Source organism: Protopterus annectens, chromosome 5.part1 (genome assembly GCF_019279795.1).
Source record: "Protopterus annectens isolate FY-2018-M chromosome 5.part1, PAN1.0, whole genome shotgun sequence".
Taxonomy (NCBI): Eukaryota; Metazoa; Chordata; order Ceratodontiformes; family Protopteridae; genus Protopterus; species Protopterus annectens.
The window spans coordinates 705,636,506-705,650,262 of record NC_056736.1 but is presented as its reverse complement, the minus strand read 5'-3'; the positions used below and the strand labels follow the sequence as shown (position 1 = coordinate 705,650,262).

Here is a 13,757-nt window from a genome sequence, read left to right as displayed (position 1 = left end):
AGGAAGCTAATATCAAGTTTAAATCCCACGGAGGCGGGGGATCTCTGACCGGGGGCCTAAGCAAAAAAGTCCCTTTAAGAAAGGCCTTGCAAAGTTTGTGGGACATGATGCTGGTTTCTGACAGGCCAGCGTGGAAATTTGCGATAGCAGCTAATTGGACCCTAATGGTGGCAGACGAGGAACCAGCTTGAAAAAGTTCTGCTAAAAAATCTAGAACATGATGGACAGGGGCTGTAAAGGGGTCTTATATTTCTAGCCTCTGCCCAGAAAGAGAAACGTTTCCACTTACTAGCATAAGTCTTCCTGGTGGTAGATTTGTGCGAAGAAAGGATGATTTCACACACCAGCTGAGAAATATGTGGAAGCCTGGCTAAGGTTGGAAGTGGAGCAACCAAGTTGTGAGGTTGAGAGACTGAAGGGATTGGTGCAGCCCGCCCGACTGATGGACCAAGAGGTCTGGCACTGGGTCCAGATTCCAAGGCTGCTCCAGCAGGTGACGATGCAGGAATGGGAACCATATTTGTCGAGGTCAGTAAGGGGCAATGAGGATCATCCTGGATCCCAATGCGGTGGCCTTCTGAATCAGTTTGGGAATTAGGGGCAAAGGTGTAAATGCATACAGAAGACCCCGGGGCCAATCGTGAACTAGAGCGTCTCTGGGGGAGTGGCCGGGGAGGGGGAAGAGAGTGAAGAAATAGTCGCACTTGCTGTTGAGAGGAGTTGCGAAAAGGTCGCAGCAAGGTTGACCCCATCTGAGGAAAATTTTGTCCGCTACTGAGTGATTGAGAGACCACTAGTGAGGTATGAGAATAGCTCTGCTTAGCCTGTCCGCTATGACGTTGGACTTCCTGGGGATGTGCGTTGCTATCAGAAACCGTTGAGAGGAGATCGCCCATTGCCAGAGTCTGAGTGCTTCTCGACATAAGGGATAGGACTTGGGTCCGCCCTGCTTGTTGATGTACCACACTACAGACATATTGTCTGTTTGAATTGCAATAGTCCCGGTGGGTAGAGTCCTGAAGAGCTTGCAACGCTAAAAGCACCGCTCTCATCTCCAAGACGTTTATGTGCAGGTGGTACTCTAGAGGTTGCCAAGTGCCCAGGACAGTCCTGCCCTGAAAATGCCCCCGCCCACCCAATCAGGGAGGCATCTGTGGTCACCGTGGCAACAGGAGGAGGAAGAACAAACGGTCTTGCCTGGAGTACTAGAGGGGAGACCATCCACCAAGCCAGGTGGTCTTTGCATGATTGAGTGATTATTATGTTGTGAGACATCGGAAGTTGTTGAAAAGACCATTGGGTAAAGAGCATCCACTGAAGAATCCACATGTGAAAACGAGCCAGGGGACCTAGTATGATTGCTGCTGCCACGAGACCCAAAGTTTTTAGTACAAATCTGGCCTGAATCCTCTTGCACTGTAGTAAGACCTGCACATGTCGGCGAATGTCTGACGCTCTGTCTAGAGGAAGTTTTGCAGACAGCTCTTTTGTATTTAATCTTGCGCCTATAAAGGTTATAGACTGACAAGGCGACAATGCAGACTTTTCGAAATTTATTGAGATACCTAGCTCAGAGCAAGTTTGGATGGTATAATCCCTGGCTCGCAGTAGCTGATGCCTGGTGGAAGCAGTAAGGAGCCAGTCGTCTAGATATGGAAACACCTGGAATCCTCGCCGTCTCAGGTGAGCCATAACCACTCCCATGCATTTGGTGAACACTCTGGGGGACTGTGGTGAGACCAACGGGCAGGGCTCTGAACTGATAGTGACTGGCTCCCAGCCGGAAGCGGAGAAACCTTCTGGAGCGCCTGTCCATTTTGATATGGTAGTACGCATCCTGAAGGTCTATGGAGCACATCCAATTGTCCTGACCCAAAAAGGGTAGAATGGACTGAAGCGTGACCATCCGGAACTTCATTCTTTGAACAGATTTGTTTAACCTGCTGAGATCCAAAATGGGTCTCCAGTCCCCTGTCTTTTTTGGTACCAAAAAGAACTTGGAAGTAAACTCTGGATCCTTGCTGGTCTGCTGGGACTGGCTGGATGGCCCTTTTTTCTAACAGTTTTGAAATTTCTAGCACTGCTTGTTCCCTTAGACCGGGTGGAACATCTGGAAGGGACTTGGTTGTTTGTACAGGGGTGTGGACAAAGGGAATTTCTGTAACCCTCGGATATGATGGACCGTACCCATTTGTCTTGTGTGGGGAGATGCCAGGCTTCTGGGTACAGTGACAATCTTCCCCCGACTGCCTCAGAAGGTGGACAGTCGGGCAGCCCCTCAGGGGTGCTGAAAGGGTTTGTCAGAGAAAGATTCTCTGTAACCCTGATTTTGCGGACCCCCTCTGCCCCTCAGGCGGCGTCTATTATTGTTCCCTCCCCTGCCCCTGGAGGGAAACTCGCCACGTGTGTCAGGCAAGACTCCCTGGGGTTTCCGAAACCACATTTTCCCACTCTTCTGACCCTTAGGGTATGGTCTAGAGGGAGTAGAAAAACGGACTCCCACGGCCGAGAGAGTCTTGCCTTCCTGCTCACACCTGGTACGGGTATCCTTCACCTGTGGTCCAAACAGAGCCGAACTATCGAAGGGGGTATTGGTGAAGGACGCCTTAAAGGGGTCAGCAAAGTTACATAACCGCATCCAGGCATGTCTTCTCAAAGCCACGCCTGTACCTGCGGCCCTACTCGCCCCATCGGCTGCATAAGAGATGAGCTGCATGGAGGAGTTGACGATAGAGTTAAGGGTCGCCAGCTGGGAGTTAATCTTATCCTGAGCCCCGGCAGCTGATGGATCCTGAAGGGTATCACCCAGTTCCTTGAGAAGATCCCTTTGAAGGCGGGTGAAATGGCACAGATAATTCAGTGACCGCATGGAAAAGGTCGCTGAGGAAAACATCCGCTTCCCGTACCTGTCCATTGTCTTAGACTCTTTATTAGGTGGATGGACAGGCACCGAAGGGTCAGCCAACTCCTTCTTAGTGGCTGCTGCCACCACCATGGCATCATCGGGGACACCTTTTGTCAAAAATTGTTTGTTGGGTGGGGCTGTAATGAACTTAGTTTGCCTGCGGGGAGTTGGTTCCACTGTGTTCGGGGCTGACCACGCCCTTCGAGCCACTACTTCCATGAGCGGGTCGAAGGGTGGAGCCACCCAGGAGGTGGAAGGGCGAGAACCAAACGTGTCCAGGTATACTGACTCGTCCTTGGAAGGGTTAAGGGCAGTCCAGTTTCCCCCTCTGCTTAAGGATCTCTAGGATGTCTAAAAAAGAGACATCCTCAGAGGGGGATCTTGGGGACCCTTCCGAATCCTCCAAGTCGGTATCAGATGTGACTGACTCGGGGGAGTCGACATGTTTCCTCTTACATTTTCTCTTCAGAGGGGGGTCCTCTGAATGATCAGGGGAGGCCTCAGAAGAGGAAGATACGCTCAATGGGGCGACCTGGAGCGTCTGTTCTCCATGCTTAGGGTTAGGAGGGTGGATAGAGACTGATGCAGGCACCATGGGGGGAGGAGCTGAAGGGACCGATCGAGGAGCCGACTCAAGAGTCAGCATGCTCCTCATGACCTCGAAGGTGCCCCCATCAGGCAGAGCAAAGGGTCCACGCTCCGAAGAGACGTGAACCCCTCCCGGCACAGAGAGGGATGGCTCAGAGGCCGATGGGGCCGAGCTCATCTGTGCCGAAGCCCCGAGAGGGAGAACGGGGTCGGACAAGGGTCCGATGCCACTCGTCCCCTTGGAGCAGAAGAGGGAGTCCTGGGCACCAAGATCCCTCCAAGGAAGGAACCAATGAAGAGATCGGAGCCGACAAAGGAGCCGAAAGATGTGGTATCAGCTCAGACGTTTCCAAGATTCGAGCCCCAACCAGCTCCGGCTCAGAACACAAAGGGGGAGTCGGAGGAGGAACTGCTGAAGACACTGGGACAGCTACAGTCTGTTGAGAAGGGCTGGTTAACATTTTGGCCAGGGCCTGCAATTTAAGGAGTCTACTGACCACCCTCTCCAAGTCATGATCGGATAACCTGGAGGACCGAGAGGAGTGGGACCTATGGCTTCGTTCTGAATGATGCAACTGTGACCTCGGAGCCGAATGAACCGATTCTAGGGAAGAGGACCTAGAATGTTTTTGGCCCAATGACGGTTCCGACACTAAAGTCGGAGCCGATTGAGGCCGAAGAGGAGGCAGATGCTCCGCCCGGTGACAGCTCCGAACTGGGAGCCGACGGCTTGGCAGGCTTTGAGGATTTCCCCGACTGAGGCTTCGCCGGGGATCCCTCTGGCTTAAGTAAGCCTCTCAAAATAAGCTTATTCCTACGCTCCTGCAGGACTCTCGGGCTGAAGGCATGACAGACCGAGCAGGAGTCCTGCAAGTGTAGGGAACCCAATCAATAAACACAAGAAGTGTGACAGTCTGTCAGAGACATCTTCTGACAGCACGAGTCACACTTCTTGAAGCCTGAAACTTTAGTATCCTTGGACATACGGCCCGGGGATACTAAAGAGAGAAAAATTAAACTAGTGCTTAAACAAGGCACACAGACACACCCGCACTAGTTAAGCTAACAATAATAACCCCAAAAAAAACTATCACACACACTTAATAACAACTATCCTTAATAAAAATATACAAATAGTACAAGGCTAAACACTACTCATACAGGTACAACAAGGGTGGGGTTAGCCACTAACAGAGAAAAACAAGGGGGGGGGTAGAAACTCTCTAACAGAAAACGAGTTTCCTTAGTGGGACAAACTAGGGGATACACAGTCTAACTACACTACAAGGGAAAGACAATCTATATCTAAGAAAAATACAAGGTAAATATTAGCTAGTAATACCAAAAAAAAAAAAGGATTAATACGACCTGAGCCAGTAAAAGCGCAACCTCGTAGCTGAAGCGGCAAACGAGATCTGGGTATCTAGCACCAAGCATTGTGGGATAAGGGGAGGCCTCAAGTCAGTAAACAGCTCTCGAGCTTTAGTAGATGGCAGAGTTGGAGCCGAGGATCGGCTCCGAACCCAACCAGCAAGAATGAAGGCGAGATAGACAAATAGAAGTTATGTACTCACCATAACGTTCCATCTGAGTAGATACTTCATTTGTCTGCAACCTGTGGGTGTCGGATCCGACCTCGGATCCGATCCGGCAGCTTTCCAAGCTCCAAGATCCCAGCTCCTAGCTCCTCCCCCTACCCATAACCCCCTAGTACCAACCACATTACCTCAGATCGTTTTTTTTTGCCTCACCAACTCGAGACAGAAACCAACTCCAAATGATCAGAGAATTTTCCCGAGGTTCGGGGGATGGCAGAGGGGGGTTGGTTGCAGACAAATGAAGTATCTACTCAGATGGAACGTTATGGTGAGTACATAACTTCTATATCTGAAGTAGTTACTTTATTTGATCTGCAACCTGTGGGACAGAGTCCCCAGCTAACCTACAGAACCTGGGTGGTCCTTACGGAAGGATATTCCGAAGCACCGTGGAGCCAAAAGAAGCCCTACTTCTGGAAATGATATCCAGTTTGTAATGAGAAATGAAGGTATGAGACGAGGACCAGGTAGCTGCTGAACAAATATCGTCTACTGGAACCCTAGACCAAAAAGCTGTTGAGGTGGCTACAGATCTTGTGGAATGAGCACTGACGCCAACCGGAGCTGGCTTCACAGATGAGGTGTATCCCAGCATAATGCACTGACAGATCCAATTTGCTACAGTCACCTTAGTAATTGCCTTGCCCATGGCTGATTTTGCATAAGAAACAAACAACTGGTCCGACTTGCGAAACTCTTTAGTCCTGTGCAAGTAAAAACGCAGTTGTCTGTGTACATCCAATTTGTGCAACGCATATTCTCCTTTGTTGTGAAAATTTGGGAAAAATACAGGAAGATTTATTGATTGATTAATGTTTGATTCTGTAGCCACCTTAGGCAAGAAAGACGGGTTAGTCCTGAGGGACAATCTATCTTTGTAAAAAATAAGGTACGGAGGTTTAATACACAGAGCTTGTAGTTCTGAAACTCTCTTGGCCGAAGTAATAGCCACTAAGAAAGCAGTTTTCCAAGACAAGGACTTTAACGGAACCGAGGCCGCCGGCTCAAAAGGTGGTCTCGTTAAGGCTTGTAAGACCAGAGTGAGATCCCATGGGGGCACCACAGTCTTGACAGGTGGTTTCAAAAGAAAAACGCCTCTTAAGAAGGTTTTGCACAACTTAGTAGATGCTAAGGAACCTATGCCGTCCCCCACATGAAAATGGGAGATGGCCGCCAACTGCACCTTGACTGTGGAGGCACTTGCTCCCTGTCTAAAAAGCAGAGAAAGGAAGTCCAGAATAGTCGGAATAGGGACAGTAAAAGGGTCCAATTCTTTATCTTTGGCTCAGATGGAAAAACGTTTCCATTTACTGTTGTAAAGTTTCCTGGTAGATGGTTTATGAGCCGCCACCAGAATGGCCTTAACGGGGGATGAGATACCGGGAGTCCTAGCCATTAATGGAACTGGATCAACCAAGCAGCAAGTTTGAGATTGACCAGGTTTGGGGTATGGCATCTCGCTGGGTGCGAGATTAGGTCTGGACTAGGATCCAGAATCCATGGGGGAGCCACACAGTGAGACCGCAGAAAGGGGAACCAGATATGTCGAGGCCAGAATGGGGCTATGAGGATAACTCTGCTCCCCAACCGACAGGCTTTCTGGATGAATTTCATCATAAGTGGGAGGGGGGGATAAGCATAAAGAAGTCTGGGAGGCCAAGCATGGACTAGAGCGTCTCTGGGGGGAACTATCACGAAGTACTCGCTGCATTTTGTGTTTAAAGGAGAAGCGAAAAGGTCGCAGCGAGGCTGACCCCATTTGTGGAAGATCTGCTTCGCAACAGATGGATTCAGAGACCACTTGCATGGAGTGAGGAACACTCGACTTAGCTTGTCCGCTAATATGTTCGACCGCCCCGGAATGTGTGTTGCTATCAGAAAGCGGTTGGTGGAAATCGCCCATTCCTACACTCTCACGGCTTCTCGACACAGGGGATAAGATCTGGTCCCTCCTTGTTTGTTTATATACCAGACTACTGACATGTTGTCCGTCTGGATTGAAATAGTCCCTATGGGAAGAAGGTCGTGGAGAGCTTGCAACGCTAAAAGCACCGCCCTCATCTCTAGGACGTTGATATGTAATGCGGTCTCTAGGGGAGTCCACGTGCCTTGAACGGATTTGCCTGAACAATGCCCCCCACCCGAGGCAAGAAGCGTCCGTGGTCAACGTGGCTTTGGCCGGAGGAATTACAAAAGGTCTCCCTTCTTGGAGTTCCTGCACCTGTAACCACCACAGAAGGGAGTCCCTGTACACCCTGCTCAGGGGAATTGGCATGCATAATGGGTGGATTGACAGGGACCATTGGACTTGAAGAGTCCATTGTAAAATGCGCATTCGCAGACGAGCATGAAGAGTGAGACCGATCGCTGCTGACATAGACCCCAGTGCCCTCAGGACTAACTCCGCTGGAGGAGCAGGGCTCCAAAGAAGGGCTAACACTTGGAATGACAAGTTGTTCAGCCTGACTGACGTTAGAACAACTTTGGAGATTTGTGTATCTAACCTGGCCCCTATGAATTCTAGGGCTTGAGTGGGGCACAGGCAGGATTTCTGCATGTTTACCGAGATGCCTAGGTTGTGGGCCAGAGACGGAGCATAATCTCTCGCCACACAGAGCCGATGCTTATTGGTCGCGGTGAGGAGCCAGTCATCTAGGTAAGGGAAGACCTGAATGCCCTGGAGTCTCGGGTGGGCTGCAACCACTGCCATGACCTTGGTGAACACTCTGAGGGCTGAGCTGAGGCCGAACGGAAGAACCCTGAATTAATAATGACTGGCTCCTAGCCGGAAGCGGAGAAACCTCCTCGATCGTTTGTCCATTAATATGTGGTAATACGCATCCTTGAGGTCTAGCGAGCACATCCAGTCTTTCTCCCGCAGCAGGGGGAGAATAGATTGGAGAGTGACCATCCGGAACTTTTCTTTGGGTATGAACAGGTTCAGGGCGGAAAGGTCTAAGATGGGTCTGAAGTCCCCCATTTTCTTTGGCACCAAAAAGAACCTGGAGTAATAACCCAATCTAGACTGGTCTAGGGGGACGGGCTGGATGGCTCTTTCTTAGCAGCTTTGAAATTTCCAAAGCCGCTGCCTCCCTCTGATTGGGTGGGACATCGGGGAGGCGTTTGGATTTGGGGGGAAGGTTTATGAATGGAATTGTGTAACCTCTGGATATGATCCAGAGCACCCATCGATCTGTTGTAAGGGACTCCCAAGTTTGACAGGTGCTCCGACAATCGCCCCCCGACTGCCTCCAGAGAGGGACAGTCGGGCAAGCCCTCAGGGCTGTTGCGCGGGTCTGTCTGAGAAAGGTTCTCTAGACCCGAAATTACGCGGCCCCCCCTCTGCCTCTGGGCCAGCGTCCACCTTGTCCTCCTCTGCCCCTGGAGGACGAGTGGTCCGCAGCAGGATGGGATTGCTGAGACTTACTGAACCACACTTCTTTTGTCCCCTCTGATTCCTGGAGAAGGATCTTTGGGGATTAGAGAAGCGGACTCCGACGGCAGACAGCGTCTTCCCATCCTTTTCGCTTTGGACCAGCGTATCGCGAACAGTTTTGCCAAACAAGGCAGAACCGTCAAAAGGGGCGTTCGCGAAGGATGCCTTGAAGGGGTCCGTGAAGTCGCACAGACGGAGCCAGGAGAGACGTCGCAAGACGACCCCGGCTCCGCTAGCTCTAGCGGCTCCCTCCGTTGCATGGGAGAGAAGCCGCATAGAAGTATTTGAGATGGATTTTAGAGTGGCCATTCGTGTCTCAAAAAACTTTTTGTCTGGGACCGACATGGACTCTGGGGGGGGCTGCAGCGTATGCCTTAATCAAGTCTCGCTGTAGCCTAATAGTATGTGCCATATAGTTCAGCGCCCTTAAGGAAAAGGTCGCTGAAGCAAACATCCGCTTCCCAATCCGGTCAAGTGCTCGAGATTCCTTATCCGGCGGGTGAACCGAAGAACTCTCCTGTGCAAGTTCTTTTTTGGTGGCCACCGCCACCAACATAGCAACAACGGGGGTTCCTTTGGCCCAAGACGGTCTATCTGTGGGTGGGCTGAGGACCTTATCGGGGCGCCTTGGAATTGGCTCCACGGTGTCGGGCTCCTTCCAAGCCCTGGTGGTAATTAAGTCCACCAGGGGGTCGGCCGGAGGGGACACCCAGGAGGTAGATGGGCCTGCCTCAAAGGGCCTCCAGGAACACGAACGCATCAAGGGAAGGCTTTTGGGCTGACCACCCTCCTCTAATACGCAACATTTCCATGATGTCTCCAAAGGACACATCGTCAGGGGATGACCTTGGGGAACCCTCCGTATCATCTAAGTCCGTGTCTGTGGTAATGGACTCGGGGGAGTCCAGGTGCCTCCTTTTGCACCGATGTTTTCGAGGTACCTCCTCGGTGGGACTGTCCGAAGAGGGCTCGTCCACGGGTTGTTGTTCCTCCACGGGAACTAGCTGGAGGGCTTGGGCAGGCTGTCCAGTTGGACGGATGATGGAAGACAGACCCTCATACAGTGGGGGTACGGGTGGCTCCGAAGCCCGGGTCAGGGATCTGGAGGACCTCGACAGTACCCTCTCCACTACCTCAAAAGCCGAAGGAGAACCACTCTCACCAGCCTCTGAGAGCAATCTCCTCGGATCAGAGGAAGGGATCGGGGTCGGAGCCGATGCAGTCGGCGCCGAGGCAGAGGTATGCTCCAACACCAACAGCGCCGAAGACACAGCAACTCCCTCGGATCCGACGCTCAGCCCTCGGCCCCGAGAGCTCAGGTCCGAAAAGCTCGAAGGTATAGTCGGCGAAGAGACAACCGCTATCAGCGCCAACAGTTCCCCGGGTCCGAAAGGGTCTGGATCCGATGACTCAGAGACCCGAAAACGAGTCGGAGAAGAAGGAGTGATCGGGACAAATATGGGGCCTGCACTCCCCCCCAGAGGGGGGGGGGCAAGAGCATCCCCATCTGCATTTGGGTCTGTAAGAACCGACGCATCATCCTATCCATATCCGCTTCGGGTCGACCTAGATGAAGTAGTAGAGGCAGGCCGGGAGGGCCGCCTCGAAGATCTCGAGGGAGACCTATCCTCCTCCTCCGGCAAAAATCAAGGCGAACGGCGCCGAGAGGAGGGGGATCCGGAGACCCTCGAGGGAGATTTTAATAGTTTTGTTGGCGGAGCCGAAGGATGAGATTCGGCCCGCCTTTTATGGGACTTATGTCCATCCTTATCTTTGTGCCTCTTCTCTCTGAGGGAAGAGGCACTAGTTTCCCCAGAGCTCAAACCCGATGAGGGAGGTTGAGTCCCGGGTAGAGCTAAGGGGATAGATGGCGCCGGCTGGAGCCCGAACGGGAGAGGAAGAAGAAGCCGACTCCTGGGGGAGCTTTCCCACCAGGATCAGCTTGTTCTTCCTATCCCGGAGTGCCCGGGGTTAAAGGCCGCACAGATTTGGCAGGCCTCTGACAAATGGGCTGCCCCCAGGCACAAAAAGCACTGAGTGTGGCCATCAGCTGGAGAAAGTTTGTGGCCACACTCAGTGCATTTAGAGAAAATGGCCTTAGGCCCTTCTGACATCTTTCACACACACACCCAAACACTAGGAGGGGAAGGGGAGTGAAGATAATTTAGTTATAAATTAAACAAAAGTGACCCAAAAAACTAGCAGAAGCAGCAGAAAAGGGAAACTAACACACACACACACACGAAACTTTGAGAGAAAAATTGGTTTAAAAACCAGCAATGATCTCACCCAGCCAGGAGCTCTTCACAAGGAAGTTTCTTTAGCCGCGGCAAAAAACAATCTGAGGTAATGTGGTTGGTACTAGGGGATTATGGGTAGGGGGGAGGAGCTAGGAGCTCAGATCTTGGAAAGCTGCCGGATCGGATCAGAGGTCAGATCAGACACCCACAGGTTGCAGATCAAATGAAGTAACTACTTCAGATCTTAACATTAAACTGTTCAGCAGAAGGAAATCTGAAAAAGAAAGTCAAAGGTAAAACCACAGGTGCTGCAGCCAGCTGACAAATCATCTGAGGTAGTAGTGCGGAACACAAGATTGCCAAATAAGATGAAAAGTAAGGTGTACAAAACAATGGTATGACTACTACATCTGTATGGCATAGAAACCTGGGCAGGGATGGCAGAGCAGCTGAGGACACCTGAGGTGGTGGAAATGAAGCACCTGAAACAGCAAGCAGAAAGCACACAGACAAATGAAGAGAGGAGGACACCAGAATGAAAGCTAAACAGTTCTGGTTGCAGACAGGGTCAAGGAAAGCAGATTATAGTATAGAAACATGTGCAGGAAAGCAGAAGACAACTGGGTAAAGCAAGTTTGGAAGAAATGGGAGGAAGTAAAAAAAAGGAGACAGACATCCAGCCAGTAGATAGATGGACTGCATGACAGACTATCTGCAACAGTTGGACATGACTGACAAAGGCAGTAGGACAGTGGCAATGAATCAGGAGACCAGTAGATAGATGGACTGCATGACAGATTATCTGCAACAGTTGGACATGACTGACAAAGGCAGTAGGACAGTGGCAATGAATCAGGGGAGGTGTTGAGAGTTGACAATACAATGAAGCCCATGTATAAACTGGGAAAAGTGGGCTGACATGCAACGACAAACTCCATACATCTTTGAGGAGCAGCATGTATGCAGTGAGGCAACGCAGGAGGCAAGATCAAACTGTTGGCATATAACATCCCAGTAGTTAACCCATGGCCATAATAATTATGGAAGCACAAAGACAGGTAAAAAGTAAACCTCTGAAGAACTGTAGAACAAAAGCAACAGTGGGAATAGTGACACTCAATCAGGATACTGGGGACCACTAAGTTAAAAGTAGCTAAGAAATCAACAGGACTGAATACTACTGCTTGCCTCCAGGAGATCAGCAACAATCACAAGAAATTAAAGTCTCAGGGCTATGCTGTGATTTAAAATCAAGATGAAATGGTTCATGGGTATATACTAGGTTAAATACCACCAGGACCTTTATAAATATACCTGTGCAACCCAACCCAATTGTGTCCACATGTACCTTGGGTATCTTATTAGGAGGGGTATGTTAGTTCAGAGGTGGCTAAGGGCTTTGTCAGGGGATATGTTAGGTAATATTTTACTTACTTGTCTGTCTTTGTCCAACAGACAGGAGAGCCAGATTGGGGGGGGGGGGGGGATTTATGACTTCCCATACTTTTGAATAGGGTAAGGGATGAACACGGCTTTACATGGATGGGGAACCTATTCCACAGCACGGGGATCCTTGGAGACACATAATCGGTCTCACCAGCATGTTTTACTTATGTCACAGGCAAAGTTTAAATTCTTGGATCTAGCGTTTCTAGTACTGTTTGTTTTGTGGATGTGCCAAAGGTAAGCAGGGCTGAATCTGAGGATGCCTTGTATACCACCAGGAATAAATCACTTCTCAGTGACCTGTAGGACATAGAATACAGAGATAGTGCCTTAAGATCTGTGTAAGACAGTTGTTGAATACCCAGGATTCTCCTGGTTTGGAACTCTGAGGGCATTCCAACTGTTAAAAATGCCTGGTTACGTAAATGCTGAAGGGGGACTCTACTCAATGATAGGTCTGATAAGTGCAGAGTACAGCAGTACTACAAATTCCTTGGACCTGGATACCATACCCTTACTTATAAGTTGGGTGGCATAGAATGTCTTTCTTACTATCTCAGCTACATGTTGATCAAATGCCAGATTGCTGTCTACATGTGGTCTCAAATCCCTAACTACCAGGTCAACTCTTAGGAGTGTTTTATCAATGGAGTAATTGGCTTGTGTGGACATTTCCCCAAATGGCATTACATTACAGTTCTTAACAGTGAGTTTTAGATTGTGGCTTTATCAACAGTCATTTGCCTGTGTTAGGCCCTCTTGCAGGATGTTAGTGTTGGAATAATTTATGATCGCTCACAATTTACAGCCATCTGCAAACTTGGTGAACCAGAGGCCTCTGACATTAGCTTTGACTTCTGAGAAGTAGATTTATTTAGCATTTCTTTAATGGGAAAGTCCCACTTGAAATGAGCCAATTTTCAGCACAAACCCAGAAAGAAGTGCTCTAGATGCATGTCTTTGTGAAGTGGGAGGAAACCGAAGAACCTAGAGGGAACCCATACGAACACAGGGAGGACATGCAAACTCCGCACAGAAGGCACCCCAGCAGAGAACTGAACCGGACAACTTCTTGCTGTGAGGCGACAATTACAGTGATCAGTGCAGTGTGCCCCTTGTAAATCAAGATTTACTAAAGGGAGATGGTCTAAAATAAAAATAAAAATGCACAAAGTGAAATCCTGCAGACTGTAGCTCCTAAAAATAAGCTGCAGTCCTCATTTTCTCCACATGGCTAAAAACGGAGAAGCAAACCTCAAGCAGTGACATGCAAAAATACAATATTCCACCCTCTCATGTAACACTGTACTGCTCCTCAGACAAGAAAAACATACACTAATTAAAACAAAAACGATGGAAGTGCCAGAAGTGTGCAAGCAAACAACTGCATGTCTGCGCACTAACTCCATTACAAAAAAAGGGGCAGAAACTGCATTTTACCAATGTACTGGACAAACATTGGCATATACATGCCCTACACATGCCCAGTAGGTCAATCAGATGTCCACTACAGAAGATAAGACAAGGAGGGGGATTCAAGATCA

At 49.8% G+C, this 13,757-nt stretch overlaps 1 protein-coding gene across 9 annotated transcripts in view; it reads right to left on the bottom strand.

Annotated features, from left to right (window-relative positions):
• The window catches only part of SUPT20H (SPT20 homolog, SAGA complex component), a 991,190-nt gene that overhangs the window by 403,382 nt on the left and 574,051 nt on the right, over positions 1–13,757 (bottom strand). The window lies entirely within an intron of this gene.